Below are 14,193 nucleotides of genomic sequence, written 5' to 3' on the forward strand. Positions count from 1 at the left end.
CTCCCCCTACTGGCAGCTCAAACCGCCGCCGCCGCAACCACAACCTCAACCACATCTACGTCTGCTCGGATCCAGTCAGGTAACCCACCGATCTCTATCATGGCCCCAGCCTGATTGCTAAAATGGCGCTTGCAAAACATCATCATGCCTCCAAATCCCCACCGTTCCTACCTCTAGAGCATCGTCGTGCAAGCCCAACCACATATCACGTAGATGTCGAGGAGCTGATGGCGGTCCATGGCGCGATGGCCGCTGTGCGTGTTGACCCGGAGGAACACCTCGCCTCTGCCGCCGCTGACATGGTGCAGGCTCTGGCCGAGAAGAAGTGCCTTAGCGACTACCCCCAGGACTTAACAGGTATGATATGACCAGCTAAATCTTACCAATACCACTTGCAATGGCTATGTTTTGTAAGGTTGATGTATTAAGCATGTTCATGCCTTGTTTATTTCAGTATTGCACACTATGTGATGTTCGAGTATTAACCGTTCAATTCAATTTCACCAATACCAGCAACAAACTTTGGTACCATGCTACTCTCCGCAATGAAGATATACTAAAGATGCTACCCATTTGCTATTTTTGGTGGATACTAACCCTGTTGTACTTAACATGCCTATCCATGTACTTATGCAGGGCCATAACGGGAATGCTGTTGTTTGCCGTCGAGGTTAGTTGCATCCCATGTCTTACAGTATTTTACATCATTTGTGCAATTGCAGTTTGGCTTGTAACATTTACTTGCTTCTTGTAGGTACACATTTCGGGGGCACTGAGCCACGCTTCGACTCGGAGGAAGAGCTCGCCTCCGCCGCCACTGACTTTGGGCGGGCTCTGGCCAAGATGAAGTGCCCAAGCAACTACCTCTCAGGACTTACAAAGTATGAACTCATCAGTTCAATCTTACCAATACCAGTCGCAATTAATGGCTATGTTTTGTACGCTCGATGTCTTAAACATCTAGTAGTAAACATGCCTAACACATTTTAGCTATTTTCCCTACCTTTTTGTAGACAACTGGGCCATTATCTGCTCTGGCAGCACCTGCCTTGTGATGATTAACTCTGCCAATTGCATTTTTATCAGTACCGGTTTCAATGACCATTAAGCATGTTGCAACAGTTGTATCCATTTTTAAACAGTTGTATTTCAATGGCTACAAACTTACAAAACATGAATTAGGATGTTGTTAAGCCTGTTGCAATTAATAGTTGTATCCATTTTTTAATCCGTCCCTTTGCTACTGTGCTACTCTTTCGCAATGAAGATATCACTACAGATGATATCGTTTTATTACCATTTGCTATTTTTGATGGATGTTAACCCTGTTGTAGTTAACATTGGCTTTCCATGTACTTATACAGGGCTACAATGGGTGATGTTGTTGTTTGCTATGAAGGTTAGCTGCATCCCATGTCTTATACACCATCTATTCCTAAATTTAAGTATTTTTAAGATTCCAATACAGACTACATAAGGAGCAAAATGAGTGAATCTAGATTCTAATGTAAACTATATCTATAATTCTATATACATCCGTATGTAGTTCATATTGAAATCTCTAAAAAACATGTACTTGGGAATGTAGGTAGTTGTATTTTATATCATTTGTGCAATCTCATTTAGCTTCTAACATTTACTAGTTGCTTGTAGGTACGTATATGAGCGGTACTGATCCACGCTTCCATCCCTTTTGCATATAGGGCAATGAGATATTCATGAACAAGCGTCAAGTGAGGAAACTAAGAAAGATTGTTAGGCGAAAGAAACGGGTGATGGGAATTAAGCTCTTTATTTACACTTTGTCTAAGATATTAGTGAAATTTAGGATGGTAAGTAATCTATTGCCTTTTCCCCCTACCCACAACAAGTTACTCTATTAGACCTCATGATCTGATACTTTTTTTTCAGTGGTTTCCGAAGCTATTTACTGATGATTACCTTGCAAACTACATGACCGGAGTGGAGGCAACTAAGGTTAAAGTATATAATTCATGCTATCATGATAATGCTCTAGAAGTCTTCCTGGAGGCGGTGAAGGATGAGCGGGCGATCGTCACAAGTGGTTGGACAAAAGTTGTTCGTGCCTATGGCATGCAGGAATGCACATTATGGGCATTCCGCTTCTTCAACAACATCGGCAGTCAAAATAATTTACACTTGTCTTTTCACCTTTTTACCGCTAGTAAATATTGTGGTTTATCATAGTTAATTGTTGTCTAATCCTGTAATTACTGAACATATTGTACTGACAATTTTATTTATGGATTCGTTGTTGAACCATTGTGCTGAGAATTTGAATTGCACATTTCATATTTCAAAATTTCCAATTCAAATAATAAATTACAGCCAAAAAATTTGTACAGGAGCGAATAAAATAATGTGCACATGGTTAGAAAGAAAACAGTGTGTGCGATGAAAAAAGAAAACGAACGGTTCTTTGCCGTGAAACGTCTGCGATGCCCTTCGGACGCACACACGGTTTTGTCTCATATACGTGTGCGATTCATGGTAATACGGCAAACGTTTCAAACCTGTGTGCATGTGTGATAGGAATACAAATCTCACATAGTAACAAAAATGTACACGTTGGCGTTAGTAGAGGCACCGCACACATTTTACATTCTTGAACCGTGTGCAATAACGTATCTATCACAAACATATCGGGAGATTAAATGTTGATGTCCATCTTTTTCACACGACTATAGCGGCCTAATCATTTGGGATGTACATACAAACGGAAATGTTTTTCCTGAATTGACTGTGTGGGATGTACATACGAACGGAAACGTTTTCCCCGGATTCACTGTGTGGGATGTACATAAGAATAGAAACGTACTCCTTGGATTGACTGTGTGTGATACACATACGAACGGAAATGTTTTTCTGGGATTCACTGTGTGGGATGTACATACAAACGGAAATAATTGGGTTTCGATGCCTTGCCCGATCGCACACGAGCCAGCTTGTGTGCCAGGAGGGCCTCTCCCCGACGGTTTCTGGGTCGTGTGGGAAGGACCCCTCTATCGCCCACACTCACTTGGCGACGGTTCCAAACGCCATCGCGGAAAGGGGTTTAAAACCGTTTGTATAGCACCGACGCGTACCAGTGGATGCATAGCAAAGATAGGGGGAGAGTGCGTCCACGTACCCTCGTATACCGAAAGCGGAAGCATTATGTTAACGCGGTTGATGTAGTCGAATGTCTTCATGATCCAACCGATCTAGCACCGAACGTACAACACCTCCGATTTCAACACACATTCATTTTGATGGCGTCCCTCAAACTCTTGATCCAGCAGAGGGTCGAGGGAGAGTTTCATCAGCATGATGGCGTGATGACGGTGTTGATGATGTGATCCACGCAGGGCTTCGCCTAAGCACTACGATGATACTATCGAAGGAGCAAACGGTGGAGGGGGCACCACACACGGCTAAGAGAACAACTGTTGTGCTTTGGGGTGCCCCCTGCCCCTGTATATAAAGGAGGGGGGAGGAGGCGGCCGACCTAGAGGGGGCGCGCCAAGGGGGGAGTCCTACTAGGACTCCTAGTCCTAGTAGGATTCCCCTTCCTTTCCGGAGAAGGGGGGAAGGGGAAAGAGGTGGAGGAGAAGAAGGAAAGGGAGGCCACGCCCCCACCCCTGGTCCAATTCGGTTTGGGCTTGGGGGGCGTGCGCCACCACCTTGCCGCCGACCTCTTCTCTCAACTAGGGACCATGAAGGCCCAATAGTCCCCGGGGGGGTTCCGGTAACCTCCCGGTACTCCGAAACTTATCCGATACTTCCAAAACCATTCCAGTGTCTGAATGTAACAAACTTCGGTCACCAAAACACATAACTCATAATACAAATCGTCATCGAACGTTAAGTCTGAGGACCCTACGGGTTCGAGAACTATGTAGAGATGATCGAGACACATCTCCGATCAATAACCAATAGCAGAACCTGGATGCTCATATTGGCTCCTACATATTCTACGAAGATCTTTATCGGTCAAACCACAAAACAAGATAAGTTGTTCCCTTTGTCATTGGTATGTTACTTGCCCGAGATTCGATCTTTGGTATCATCATACCTACTTCAATCTCGTTACCGGCAAGTCTCTTTACTCATTCCGTAATGCATCATCCCGTAACCAACTCATTAGTCACATTGCTTGCAAGGCTTATAGTGATGAGCATTACCGAGAGGGCCCAGAGATACCACTCCGATACACTGAGTGACAAATCCTAATCTTGATCTATGCCAACCCAACAAATACCTTCGGAGACACCTATAGAGCATCTTTATAATCACCCAGTTACGTTATGACGTTTGATAGCACACAAGGTGTTCCTCCGGTATTCGGGAGTTGCATAATCTCATAGTCAGAGGAACATGTATAAGTCATGAAGAAAGCAATAGCAACAAAACTTAACGATCATAAAGCTAACGGATGGGTCTTGTCCATCACATCATTCACTAATGATGTGATCCCATTCATCAAATGACAACACATGTCTATGGTCAGGAAACATAACCCTCTTTGATTAACGAGCTAGTCAAGTAGAGGCATACTAGGGATACTTTGTTTTGTCTATGTATTCACACATGTACTAAGTTTCCGGTTAATACAATTATAGCATGAATAATAAACATTTATCATGATATAAGAAAATATAAATAACAACTTTATTTTTGCCTCTAGGGTATATTTCCTTCAGCTTTACAACTAAAGTTGCCATCCCGGGGTAACTAAAGTTGCCATCAAAAAATGTCAAGGCAGAATTGCTTCGTGACACACGTGCGGGGTGGGGGTGAGTAATTGTTGTTGGTTCGGCGTGTGGCATGAAGTAGCTGCGCTCGGACGTGTCAGCGGTTCTAATATTTGCCCACACAGGGTCGTGTGGGCGCCTGCTGGGCATGCCACCAGAGTCGTGTGATCAGGTGTCCATTGTGTCACACGTGTGGCACTTATCAACGTTTTTTTTTCCTTTTTCGGGACCAAATATATTAATTCTCTTTTCTCTCACATAATTTGAGGGGTAAAAAGCACTAGAAGAGAGAAGGGTGACATATGGACTACACCCTAAAGCTCATAAAGGTACTAAGCATTGGAGGAATCTATTAAGATACTAAACTTCCTAGGTTTGTAGCCGGCGGGGGCTTGTGAGGTTCACTGTGAGCTCCGCGTGTAAGGGTGTGTGTGGTTGACTGAGAGTAATTACCAACTGGCACAAGACACAAATATTTTCATCAACTGTTGGTATTACTTCTCACATTTAACCAAAATAAAATAAAATGCGTCACACATGGGAAAATGTTCATCCGTGGAATATAACCTTACACATTAGTGAAGTAATTTAACTCAATAAACAAACTTATGTACATGGTTTCTATTTTTTTAGTCTATATATAAATGTGTATATATTTTTGGAAAGAGGCCCACCTAACTATTGATAATTGTTCCATAATATTGTAAATGATGAATTTTTTTTCCAGTCGTTTCACAATAAAGTTATCATTAGAATAAATCATATTTGGGGGTGACAAGTTGGGTGCATTTTCTGTATAATAAATATCAGCTGCTAAAAATATATTTATTACATAAAACTACAATAATAAGAAAAAATATTGATAAAATATGAAAGCTAGAAATAAAAAAAGGTGAAAATTATAACAAGCAATAGACTACAAACAAAACCAAATTGCACTGGTGCTTGCATTTTTCTGAATTTATTTCAGACTTTCCGAGGATGTATGTTCAGTGGGAGGAAATTTTCTCATCGACTAGGAAGGCGTCTGTGGCGACTTCTTCAATTTCAAGATGATGTGCCAGCTTAGTCTCTCGAATATGCTCATAAGGGTATGGCGTGCATGCGTGCGTTCATAAGAGTGAGTATATGTGCACATGTATGAGCATCTATGTCTGCACTATGTAAAAAAACAAATTGCACCACAGTGTCCGCAACATCATTGATAGGCATGCTCTTTGAGGTGGTGGAGTGTGTGCGCACTTCACTACAATTTCTTATAACATGTAGGAAATAGCTAATAGGAAAAACCATAGGTTAGTTGTATTGGTCTTCAACTAGAAGGATTGGGAGGGCGCCCTTTATTGTGCGGTTGGTATTGTTTGGATTTCATAATTGTTTTTGCTTTGGCGTGTGCCGAGCCGGTGAAGTGTGTTTTCTTATCAGGTGATAATGACCAGTCAAAATCGTGAACCTAATTTAAAATTTAATACGTCAGCACAATGAGAGAGCTCCTTGATTTTTTTTTGACTAAGTCAAAATTAGAAACTCAATCCAAAATCATATTGGTGCTATAGTGTTGCATGTTGGTACATTTTTTTTGTCAAGTGATGGGAGCGTGTGGGAGACTATTATATTTTTACAAGCTGGTTTTTAACGATTCGAGAAATCATTGTCAGTCAAAATCGTAAATAAATTATAAGTTGAACACCTCACTTGAACGAGCGAGCTCCTTAAAAAATTGCTTACCAAGTCAAAATTAGGATCCCAGTCCAAAATCAATCTCCTCAACTGAGTTAGAGGCCTTCACCCCTAGGAGCTTAGTGGTATAGTAGATAGACTAGCAGCTTTAGCGGCCAGCCTTGCCCAAAAGAATAAGAAAATTGTAACAATAAATAAATTACTAAGCTAAAAGTGTTTATTTAGCGATTCTTAGGAATGTAGGATTGAATGATATGGATATGTAAAATGTAGTTTGAGCTCTGATGCTTCTAGATTAACATTTTTTTAAAGACCAGGTAATTGTTTGGGCAACAAATATGCTCTTGTGTTCTATCTACGTGCAAAAGTTTGTTAATAAATAAAAGAGATGTCATTCATTGTGCTATTAAGAAACAAACAAATTTGATGCTCTGAAAGAGTCCAGAAAATAAGCATTTCAGAGTATCAATTTGCTTTTTTTTTCCATAGCACCACGAGTATCATGTCTTTATGAAAATTTGCATATCGTTAGAGCCTAGAAGACACAAACATGAATGTCGTGAATAAAAAAAAACACATTATCATTTGTTTTTTATTTCTAAATTGTATTGACTTATACTAGTTTCTGGAGCTTCATAAAAAGTTATCACCTGGGGATGGTACCGAACATATTACTTTAATTACTTCCAGTACAATATATTCAAAAACTTCGACATAATTGTGTACTAGTTCTTTCCGAGACAAATCCACACATTTCAAACATCTGGCTATTAGTTTTCAGATGTTCAAACATCCAACTTAGAATGAGAGAGCAGTTTAGCGATTCTGAGTTTGCGCTCGTTGTTCCAGCCTTCATATCTTTTTGGTTATTGTGGCCGTAAAACTTTTGCTGATCTAAATTTTGCCGACTCTACGAGAGCTGCTGCTATACTAGTTCCTCGAGTTTCATAAAAAGTCTGTGGCTTTGGCATAGTACCCAACATACGACTTTAATTTCTTTCGCTAGAATATATTCAGAAAATTGAACAAAAAGTGTGTACTAGTTCTTTCCCAGACAAATCCACACATTTCAAATATCCAGCCCATTACAATCCAATTCAGCCCATTAGAAATGTACACAATTCAATAGACACAATTCACCTAAAAAAATAAGGCCTCCTTTGGTTTGTTGGAATTTCATAAGAATTCTAGAGGATAGGATTCTTATAGGATTTTTTCCTTTAGAGCCCTTTGGTTCATAGGAATGGATTCCTATTCCTATATAGGATTAGTTCCTATCCTCCACATTTCATAGGAAAATAAAAATGAGCCTAGACTCAATGAAAAATTTCCTTTGGTGTCAACCAAATGACATCTCGTTTCCTATTCCTACTCATAGGATTTGAGATACATGTCATCTCATTTCCTACAAAATTCCTATTCCTACGATAATCCTATCCTATGAACCAAATGAAGCCTAAAAATAGACACGTTCTTCTCCTCTCTCCGAAACATTTTCCCCCTTTCCCCGGAATCCCTAGCTGCCGCCGCCGCCGCCGCCGGCCGATTTACCAGCTGCTTGGTGCTGTTCCTCCGTAGATCTATCCGGTAACTAAATCCTTCTCCTTCCTTACGGCGGCGATTGTCTACTTTTCAAGTTTCCCATTGCGCCGCTCCCTTGCTAAAAAGCTGCGTCTTTTTGTACGGCGGCATTGGGGTGTTTGCAGCTAGCTGAGTCGATGGCGGCCGCGCCCGGCGATGAGGTTCCGATGCCTTTGGCGGCCCCTGTTCTTCCGGCCATGGCTGTTGCTGGCTGGTCCTCGCTACCGACGGACCTCGTGCCCCGCATCGCCGACTGCCTCCTCGACACCAACGACGTCGACTGCTATGTGGACCTCCGCGCCGTCTGCCACAACTGGCGCTCCGCCACCGAGGATCCGAGGAGCGACGCCTCCGACCCCCGCTTCCACCCGCGCTTCTGGATAGTCCTCGACGTCGACGGGGCCTTCCAGAGCGACGGCTGCCGGGTCTTGGTGAACACCGCCACCGGCCGCTTCCTCCGCAAGCAGCTCCCGCTGCCCCGTCACTACTACGTGGTCACCACCACTGTCAGTGGCTTCTTCGTCCTGGCCGACAGGAACCCGCCTCACGCCGCTCGCGTCCTGAACCCTCTCACAGGCGCTGTGGTCCATTTCAAGGCGCCCGTGCCCCGGCACACGTCGGTCGCTGTTTTCTTCTTCTCTGGCGGCACTCTGCACAATCTCACCGTCCTCTGTGACTCAACTGGCAAGTATTACACAGCAGTTCCTGAGAGCAAACGTTTCGCCCCCGAGACCACCAACAATGCTATTTACAATTACATGAGGAAGGCGGTGGTCGGCGGCGTGTACGCCAATGGCAGCGGCTGGGCATCGGTGGCGCAGTCTAATGTCATCATGGAGAATTTGTTCAATTTGTCGGAGCAGCTTCAGGTTCATTTCATCAAGTTTTTCTCTGTCGACCCTCTTGGACATCGCGGCGACGTCAGGTGTTTCCTACTGGATTTTGGTGGAGAAGTCTTTTTCATCACAAAGGCATGGGGACGCGTTATGGTTCTCGGCATCGAACCGATGGAGAAACAGACGCTCGCGCCTGTGGAGACCGTGGGCAGGTATGCCATCTTCATCGGTCATCAAAGGTGCCTGGTTGTTGATGCCGCCAAGTTCCCATCCGTTGAGGCAGACTGCGTCTACTACACTCTAGACGTTGGTAAATTTGCTTTCATCTGGAAGCACAGCATCAGTGATGGGAAAGATGAGAGGGTGTTTGACGCCATCGATTTCGTCAAGGAGAACAAGCGGTTCGTCCCTGTCGGTGCCCGTCCTTTCACTATCATCCAGCTTCTCTCGAGCTACACCATCAACCTCAGCGATTCTGAACTGGCCTGAAAACAAAGCTCATAAGGTGCCAACAAATCTTGCTCTGTCTTTTGGGATAGTGATTTCAATGACCGACAATGCAATGTCTTTTGCTTTGCCTTGACTAGTTCCGGGCAAAATCAGGTTGACTCTAGGAGTCTAGCTTAGGTCACCTGCGGTAAAAGGAACTACTGTAAGCTGCTTAATTAGGTTCTGTGCCTTTTGCTACATCTATTATGATCGATGCTATCTATTGTACTTCTTAGCCATGCAATCTTGTTATTTATTTTTTGCTGCTGAAAATTTGGCTCACTTTTAGCCCAATTCTGAATTCTGGACCCGCGAAGAAACCTGTTTTAGAATTGCCCACTTGTGATCTGTGGAACTGCAGGGAGGGCTTAGAACACTGCAATCTTTCATGATTAGTGTATGCTTCATCCCTTTCTACTATTTGCTTTTGTGACACAATGACTGTTAAGAATTTAAGATGTGCTTGTCAACTCACCATTGCTCTAAGAGCTTAAGATTTAAGATGCGGTTTGGATTTGTGAAAAGAAATCTGACACAATATTCAGTTGCTGTTTCTGAGACGGGGTTTGTAGATTCAGATGTCCTGTTCTTAAGTTATCAGGTGTTGATGAGAATACAACAGCAGTCACAGAACATTAGTTTGATACTTTGGAACCTTAACAAGTGGGTTAAATTCTTCATCTCCAGAACTGAAATGCATCAGGTCTCTGAAAAAAAAAGATTGTGTAGCTGTATTTTAGCTTGTTGAAATGGATCCGCATGGGCCTGAAGGTCCTGGAGGGTGGGGTCTGGGCGCACCTGGCGGGTCTTGATGATTTTAATCCCCAGGTAACTAATGGATCTTTTGAACTCCTGGATTTGCTAGTGAATTCCAAGCAGTGAAGCATATTCTAGTCATTTTAGTTTCCTACTACCTCAGAAGCTCTCTTCTGAGGCTGAAACTCTGAAAAATGTTTCAGCTTCAGCTTCTACCTCCTCTGCTGTTGCCTTCTCCAAGATCATTGTGGCCCGGAACTTATCATCACCAAACTTAGCATTACATATGTTCTTCTACAGCTTTCTCAATTGTGAACGATGAAACTTTCTGCTTGCCTACTTTATTCTCATTCCCACTCTTGTTAACATCATGGGAAACTTAGATTCTTAAGTCTCCATGGTAAGAACAAAATCTTTGTCGTGTTTTAGCAGAAACAAAACCTTTGTAGTTACCATTCACAAACTGACAGTGTAATTCACTATGTATTTTGGTTCTTTAAAATAATAATTGAGCACACTCCTTTTTTTATCTTGAATAGTTACTTTGTTAAGAAAGCGATGTTCATTATCCCTGTTGCTTTTCCTCGTGCAATGGTGGAGGCCGCAACATTAGGAGCGACGCCTCTCCTCCCTGGCCTGCCAGATGAGATCGACATTCGGAGATCCTCGTCTACCTGTGCCCTATAAATCACTAAATAGGTGCATAACATACCACATGAATGACTGATTAACTATCAACATAATCTTTACAGGATAATACTTCTGAAACATAAAATGAGCATGCCACCAATATTATGTTGGGTGACAATTTGGCTACAGTATAGACATTCTACTGCAAGTGTTATATAATAAACCAGAAATATTGTATATGTATTAATTCTCTGTCCACTACTATAAGTTGGGAATTTAAATTGGTGGTATTCAGCCTACCGGTCATACTAGAAGAAATAGAGTATGTTTCTGAGTTCTTAAAAGTTAAGACCTCAGTTGCTCTGATTTAACTACATACAGCTGTGAAATAAGTTAACTGTGATAATGGAAAATAAAGAGTATTACTCACTCGTCAGCGAATTTGGTGCTCACTTCACTGTTGTAGTTATCATCCTTTCCTACCCAAGAGGGCTTGAGCAATGCCTGGCTTATCAATCGCAAGAGCTTTTCATTAACTTGAGATATATTACATGGGTCATAGATGTAACTCCAAGAGTCCACCCATGGACATGTTCACAGATAAAGTAAGTTTCCTAATTTTCTCATGAATTTTTTCCGTATTTAAATTTGGTAGGAATGAGCCTCCATTTCGGCAAATTACCACATTTCACACATATGTTGTGCAATGTGGTAAAATAGAGACTTACTCCAACCAAATTAAATATGAAGAAATTCGGGTGGAAATAGGAAAAGTTACTTTGTGAATATGTCTATGGTTGGTAGCCTAGAGTTACATGTGATGATTTGGCAGATATATCTCGAGGTGATGGCAAGTTCTGGGCAATTGATAAACCAGGCATTTCTCAATCCCCTCTTTGGTGGAAAAGGAAGATAACTACAAGGAGTGAAGGGAGCACCAAATTCGCTGATGTGTGAATAATAGTTTTGTTTCCTAGTACTGTAGTTAACTTGTTTCCCAACTTTATGTAGTTGTTCCTAAGCAACTAATTGTGCTATGTTTTGTTATAACCGTCAGTCATAACTCTTGAGAACTCAGATGCATACTTGCTCTCTGTTTTCTAATATAGGGAAGGTTGAATACCATAAATTATAAGTTCCTACACCTTATAGGTGTGGACATAACTTGCAATTTAGTATGAAACATTTCTCATTCATGATATATCGCTCGCTGTAGAAGATTTTCAGAATAGTTAATCCTCAGCCAACTTAATATTGTTGACACACTCGATTGTGTTTTGGCGGCGAGATGCTATAAATCTAGTTGATGGTTAATCATTCAAACTTGTGGTTAGCTACACACCTATATACAATATACGTGCTATTCGGTGTATATACTGCTCCGTAACATTCTATATACATGCTTCCAGGTACTTTATCTATTCTATGGGCAAAAAATTAATATCAATAACCGAGATCGCAAAGGCCTACTTTGTTCTAGTCACCTTCTCTTTACTGTCTTGGAGAATATTCTCGGTGTTAGCCCTCCGTTCCAAAATAGATGACCCAACTTTATACTAAAGTTAGTACAAAAATCCCATCGTGTCGCTTCACATGTCCATTCCTATCCACTCCAAGCATTCATAATGTTAGATACCATCTGCCTACTTGCCTACTTTAGAGTGAATAGCCATGTAGGTCTATGTTCTCTAATATTTCAAATCTTGAGTGAATACAGATGGATATTCAAGCCGCACCGATGAGAGTTTTGTTGGGAAGACCATGATGGGTTGAGCATGCTGGAAACCTAACTTTTGGATCCCCACAAGAAATCTAGATTCATGGGTAACTAGAAATTGACGCACAAAACTGGGCAATGAAATTCATGTTGAAGTTACCTTGTATAACATGTGGAGTGCGCTTATTGAATAGCATGTGGTCCAATATGATTACAGGTACGTGTATACCTAGGTTGCCAATTTTATCACCGTAATATAAACTATATAACACAAAAATTATACCGTTTGAAAATAGAACATCTGAAGTTTATAATGGTATGTTTTTTGTAATATATGACTTCTATTAGGTTGGTCAAATTGATGACCTAGGGGTACGTGCATGCCTTGTAAACTGAGAGAGAGGATTGAAAACATTAATGGTGTGCTTTCAATTCTAATTGTTTCAGGTTTAACATATACTCCCTCCGTTCTAAAATATAGCGCACCCACCCTTTTCGAGGTTCAACTTTGACCCTAAATTTAGCCAACGAGACCGATAGCGGCGGGAGCAAAAGTTGTATAATTGAAAACTTCTTTTGAATACGAATTCACTAGTATAATTTTTGCTCCGGCCGCAGTCAGTCTCGTTGGTTAAATTTATGGTCAAATTGAAGCACGGAAACCGAGGACGTGCTATATTTTGGAACGGAGGGAGTAGGATATTTGGGTCGTGAGGAGAATGATTAATGGGAAGATTAATACAATGACATGGATACGACGATATGAAGGACCACACCACGAAATACGCATCATAGTCCTTCGAAATCTGTGGTGTATATGCGTGGAAAAAAATAGGGGATAGTGGCGGTCTTACCTCCTCGGCCAGCCGAGGGGGAGTTGGAGCTGGGGTACTGATGACAATGAGAAGAAGATTGTGATCCGCTCGGCATCTCATGCAGCAGCAGGCCACGAGGCCCATTTGTGGCGGTGCCACCACACAGGTTGTGCAAAGGTAGCAAAGCAAGTGTCACATAGGAAGGAGTCGACTGTTGAGGCCATGTGAACCCTAGGGCGAGTCAGCGTGCAAATTCGATACATGATATAGGTGGGACACGATGGCCGTGGGTGTCAGGATTTGCGACTATGGTGGGCGTGCTGGACCTGGATGGAGAGGAGCACATGAGAAGAGAGTGAGTCGACACCATAGGATGAGAGAAGAGGGTTTGGGAGAGATAAATATGTACAGTTAGAATGGGCCAAGGCCCATGGTCGCTGGTTGGTATTTTTATTACAGACGTCTCCTGTTAAGTTAGCGGTTGAATAAGTTCGTAGTAATTTTTATTTTATTAATGACCACGTGTAATGTAGGTTTTAATTATTTTTGTATGTGTGTGGAAAACCGACTCCATGGGTCAACTCTAATGCTAAGATTACTATCAGCACAAATCTTTGAAGTTTATGGCATACCCTAGTGTGTCTGATTTGTAGGAGATTGCATAGTTTTAATGCCAACGATATTCTAATATGTATATAATAATTGAAGATTTGCTATAATTAGGCTATGATCTTTTCCGTGGTGTCATATCCCCTTCTCATTAGTCTTACGGTCTCGTATGTTTCATTTTTCTTTTAAGTATTTTCCTGTATGGCTACGTATTCATTTTCATTTTCTACCAATTGGAATTGGAGTCGGGTGGCGGCCAAACTTTCATCTGTCAGTTGTCTTTCACGTGGCTACGTATTAGTTTTGCGGTAGCAGGTAGCGGTGCT

The sequence above is a fragment of the Triticum dicoccoides genome, chromosome 3B (genome assembly GCF_002162155.2).
Source record: "Triticum dicoccoides isolate Atlit2015 ecotype Zavitan chromosome 3B, WEW_v2.0, whole genome shotgun sequence".
NCBI classification, from domain to species: domain Eukaryota; kingdom Viridiplantae; phylum Streptophyta; class Magnoliopsida; order Poales; family Poaceae; genus Triticum; species Triticum dicoccoides.